This window comes from Rana temporaria, chromosome 1 (genome assembly GCF_905171775.1).
Source record: "Rana temporaria chromosome 1, aRanTem1.1, whole genome shotgun sequence".
NCBI lineage: Eukaryota > Metazoa > Chordata > Amphibia > Anura > Ranidae > Rana > Rana temporaria.
The window spans coordinates 168,286,404-168,292,403 of record NC_053489.1 but is presented as its reverse complement, the minus strand read 5'-3'; positions in this window follow the sequence as shown (position 1 = coordinate 168,292,403).

Genomic DNA, 6,000 nt, shown 5'->3' with positions numbered 1-6,000 from the left:
GTTTTTGGCCATTTATAATTTTTTTTTTTAGAAACGCTTCTAAACGCAAAAGCGACAAAACGCCGCTAAACGCGGCATGTTAATGCGGCAAAATGGGTGTTTTAAGCGTAGATTACTATCTGTCAAGCTTAATGATTTAGAAGCAGTTGTAAAAATGTCCCGTGTACATGGAGCCTTAGTGTCACTGAAAAAATATGAGCAGGAAACCAAACTTACAGGTTATGATACACAGATAAACAGTGGGGTTAATACAACAAAAGAGTACAATAGATTAATTTAAGCATAACAAAGAAGTAAGCTTCAAAGAGAAATCAATAAAAGTCCAAATGTGATATCTTGACACATGTCCCAAACCACCTTGCATACAAGTGTGTCAGTTCCCTTACCAAACAGTAATTATCTCCAAATAATAAGAGATCAACAACACATAAATCATCTAATTGGGTGTCCACCGCTCAGGATACCACCACCTCCACGGTCTTTCACTGGTTATCCAAAGCCATCATCTCAAAGTAATAATCAGTAAAAGAAAGAACAAAGGGCAGTATGGGGGCAGTATGCTAAAACCATGTTTTATTAAAAGTGGATATACTCACAAAACGTAGTGTAAAACAGGCAAAACACATCACACCAGGGATCAACAGCGGGTGTACAACATCATATGCAACTGACCTCTTCCTATAAGCATTCGACTGGTGAAATGGACATCTTCAGGGGATAAAAAAAATCGGCCACTCACTTGAAATTTGATTAAATTCAGGTGAAAACAATTGAAAGAATAAACAGGAAGTGGCATGGCCACCACCTCTTTCTGCTCTAGGGCGAAGGTTATCTCATCAGCTGCATTGCTTTGGAGACAAAGGGGGTTATTTAATAAAGGCAAATCCACTTTGCACTACAAGATTGAGTGGGTTTTTTGGGTGATGCTGCACAGAATCCTGTGTAAATAGCTTGTAATGGATTCACACACATTCTTCTCATCATTTTTGCAAAGAACCTTTTGGAATATTTATGAAATTTTGTTTTCTGGACTTTATTAATTGCATGAGCACTTGATTTCATGTTTGCACAAGGTTGTGGTTTGTAGAGAAGTTGGCACAAATATCCGGCAGCACAATTTGTAGTATATTTTGCCATATGAAATTGTATTTATTTGCAACAGCACATTATAATGTATATTTTTTATCAATTATTTGTGATATTTAACACGTTGCACTTTAATGATTCTATGCACTTGATGTGATTGATTTTTTAAGACTGTGATTGCAATTTTGCACAATAGTGAGGCACTTTTTATTTAAAGGGATAGTGCACCCAAATGTTCTATGTTGGTCTGCTTTTTAACACAAGTATGGCATTATATGTATAGAAACACTATGGCAGAGAGGTAAACCAATTAAACTTCAGGAGACAGTCCAGTCATGCAGGGAGCAGGCAGTTTTTTGGGAATGTCTAAAGCAAGCCATAGATGGTTCAAATTTCCACCAGTTCAGCAGGGACCGGATCTATGGGCAGGCTGATTGTATCCAAATCAATTTCTAACATATAGCTGGCAATAATCACTGTGTTCTCTCAGCAGGGATGGCTCCCTTGCCCCCCCCCCCCAGCTGGGAGAACACAACAGCTTCATGGGAGGGATTTCCCCATCAACATTGATTGTGTTGATGGGGGAATCAAATGGTTTTCTTTCCTGCAATACTGTATAGTGTTTAGGAAACAATATTATGCATTAGCACACCAAGCACATTTTTGGCTTGCTTTGGCTAAATGCTATCTAGTATTTACTGTATCCATTTAGCAAATAGACCAACTCACTTACATGGTGTATTGACTAATTGTTAAAGCCCATCTAAAGGCAACATTTTGGATAAAGTGTTGAGTGGTTAGAATCTCAGGTTTTACTTACTGTCTATATCCCCAATTGGAAGATTTATCCTTTCTATTTGTCCTGGTGACCAATGGAACACAGGCAACCCAAGAAGGGTTTTAGGTCCACCCTATTTGAAATCCTAAAACGTTTTGGTATTATATGAAGGCATTTCTGAATTTAGTAAAAGTTCTGTACTTTACTATAGATAATACATTGTTAATTTCTTTACAAAAAAGAGCCGTGTTACTGAATTCCTGAGTAGCTGTGAAAACTGTTCCCAATTAGAACAGCAATCCAGCTGGAGGCATGGACACTTTACAAATTATCACTGACAAGTCATTAGTTACATGCTAGTAGTGCCCACAGTTTGAATAGCTGAGAGGTAACATGTTAGAAACCCATCCAAATATACATTGTCATTATACATGTAGTAGAATGTATACACAGTGCTTATTCTGCTGCCAAAACAAACACATCATTTACATGTGTGTAATCCTTTTGTGAAATAAGTGATATCAAACAGTTATGGACATCAAAAAATAAAAAGCTGCAACCAGTCAAAGTTATGATGCAATCCCTTTCAAATTCTTTATTGGCATAAGTAATAGAAGACAGCGGCACTTTTACGAAACACTGCATGAGAAAACACAGGTGGGTAGGAGGAAAAAAAACACATTTCAAGATCAATGCACTGTCTTAGCACAAGCTCTGTCACTCATCAGATTTGCACTGAGCTGTCGCCATGCCCTTAAATTTAGCTCCCATCTGAACAGCGTTTTCTGCAGTTTGACATTCAGCTTAAAATTATAAATACTTTTTTTTTTTTTTTTGAAAGTGTAGAAAATGTTAGAAATGTTTTCTGTACAAAATTTACAGAATAAGACCCCTTCTATCTAATCCTGCCCTCCCCCAAAATTGATTCATTATCACAGTCTATAGCATTGTTCTTTCATGACTGCACAGCTAGTGATATCCATCTTTCACCACAATATAGGAAACTAAATATTCTACAATCTAAACAACCACATACAAATGCATTCTGTCACATAGTGAAGCCAGAACTGACCATCTTATTATAAAACTTGGCAGCCATTTAGTGTGTTCAGCTAAAGTGCCTTAAAATCCCATCATACCACTGGTTTCCTGTCAGCTGAGGCCGATTGGTTTACTGTACAAGATGGCTGTGTGTACTGTAACAAAGCAAATGGTAGACTTTAAAGATGTGTGTAAAGTTTTTAGCAGAGACATTTGCAGATGGAATAAAAAGATTTGCTTCATCTGAACTAACACATAAAAGCTGCGTGTTTGGCAAGTGTATGGAAGTCAGAGAATTCTTAGCTCTTCTTAGCTGGAGGAGAAAATTAAGTTACTGAACTGATACCCAGCTGAGATAATGCATGTGAAAAAAAAATGAAATTCTAATGCAAGGCAAAGGAAAATGCTGCATGTTTTAGATGGCTGTGAAATGTGTTTTAGCAGTGTAATGTTTTAAGGGGTGTTCCGAGGGGTTCCTCTAAAATCTGATTGCTCTTGAATTAACATGGTGGGTCATCCCATCTTTTAGGTAGAGTTTAGGGAAATAAAAATAATTTTTCTACATGGAGTCCGCTAGAAAAGACCGCTAAGAGCAAAACACATTCTAGCAGGAAACCTACAGTATAACATGGCCTTGTTTTTCCTAAAAAAATATTATTTGCCTGAATGTCATACTGCTACAAAGACTGGATTTGTTTCTGGGTCACCGAAATAGAACAAGAATGTATAAAGTTTTGATATGAATTTGACTTTCAAAGTTACTGACCATTGTACTCAAATGGGCACTAGCGGAAGCCAATCAGAGTGGCTCTGTGCCTTGTGATGACATTGATTGCCAATCAGAGCAATCAGTAAAAAGTACAACTGTTTACACTTGAGAGCTTTTAAAGAGGAAAGGGAAGATCTGTGCAGGCAATGTTTTTTGGGGGGGGGAGGTTAAACTGTCAACAACCGCCATTTATGTGGGGGGTTAACATGATATTTCCTCTCAAGGATTGTGAGATTGTTTTGGCTGGTTACAGTGCCGATGACCACCAATGTTGTGGGACTGTTTTTGGGGGGATTAAAATGCCACTGACCACGAAGGATTGTGGTGGTGGTGGTGGGGGCTGTATCCATGATATCTAGTCACACAGGGAACTTTCTTCCACTAATAATGGAAGACTTGCACTTGGCTTAAGGGGCAACTTTTAAAGGCTAAGCACAATTAAATCTTAACTGCCTGAATAACAGCATGTTTCTTCATTTCCTAAAAAATTGTGGCATAAAATAAGATCATCTTGGGATGTCCACTTTCCAAATAGGGATCATTTTGAGGGTGTTTGTAAAGTTGTGGTATTTTTATTTGATATTTTTAATTGATATGTATTATAACAGAAAGTAAGAAAAACGGTTTTATTTCTTCTTTCCTGTATACTGTATACATGTACAGTATATTACATAAACAAATCCAGTGGTTATTTACTACCGCCAAAAAAAAAGGCTCTGTGTGTTTTAAAGCTATATAAACAGTTCATTTGGGTGCAGTTTTGCATTTCTGAGTTTGCATGACCAAAAATGATCAATTAAACTATCACATCACTGAAAAATGACTAAGATAGGTGGTATAACATGTTGGTACTGAGGTGGTTAAGCCACAAACACAGTGTTGCATCCATGTTAAGGTATTTCTTGACAATCTTTATCATGTGTGATTGCTGTTTATGCACATTGCAGAGTGTTAACTCTTTTTAATGGCACTATAATGCACACACAAAGTTTTAAAAAATCCCTGTTTAACATGCATGTTCTTGTGAAGCATTGGAAAAAAAAATTTGGTCTTTGAATGTGCAATAAAGGTTCCCTGCAAATGAATGGACAATACACTCCAATGCTTGAAAATGTGGGCAGAAGTGTGAGTGGACTGTTAAAGAGGAATTACATAGCCACATGTAACTCTTTCTTTTGGTAGCACATGGAGTCTGCCCATCGACCACAGCTCATTATTTTAGCTGCATTAGAAGCATTTACTGTACACCACTGCATGTATGGTCAGTTTGTCATACACTGTGGGCAGTCACTGAATCTGGCTTTATTACTTTTTAAGGAGGACATGAACCATTAACTTGTAATTAATCAAGTTTTTTGTAGGAAAGAGGTGGTTCTAAATGCCATATATTTCATAAAAAACAGTGAATGGAGGGAAATGCATGGAGAAATGCATTCACTTATGGGCAAATGTTATCCTAAAAATCTTTTATGCTGATAAGCTAGCAGCAGATTTTTACATATATGTATATGTTATCTGAAATTGTTTTACATACATTAGCTTAAATTTTAAATTGTATTTATTTTATTCTGGCCAAACCCACCCTGATCTTTTGATCATTACGAAAAAAAAGTTTAGATTGTCTCTGTTTGAGCTGGAAACATCCAACACAAGCTAAAGAATCTTCAAGCCTGAAAATGTTCTGTCATTGTAAAGCCAGAGGCCATTAATATATTTACTTGGAAAGGCAGTCTACCTGAAAAAAATACTTTCTCTGAGAAGGTGTTTAATTGTAGAAGATAAAATAGATCCTGGAATCATTCTATTCTGAAAGCTATGGTATAAAACATTTAATCAGATTGAATACATTGTAGTTATTGTGCAGTGGTTAGCAATAATTGATAATTGATTGTACGAAAAGATCCACAAATGTTTAGCTTGGTGGACAAGTATTCTTTTAGTACAAAAAGGTCTTGGATAAAAGCATAGGCTGTATTATTTAATACATAGATGCACTGAGAATGTAAAGGCAAAACTAAAAATTATATTTTCATTTGTTTTTGTCATATTCTTTTTTAATGAACTCTTTATTGCAGGAAATTATATATATATATATATATATATATATATATATATATATATATATATATATATATATATATATATATATATATACATATACCAATCAGCCATAACATTATGACCACACACCTAATATTGAGTATGTTGAGTAAGCCAACCTTTTGCCATCAAAACAGCCCTGAACCATTGAGGCTAGACCCATCACTAGACCTCTGAAGGTATGTTGTCATATCTGGCACCAAGCTGTATCACTTAAGTTTTGTGA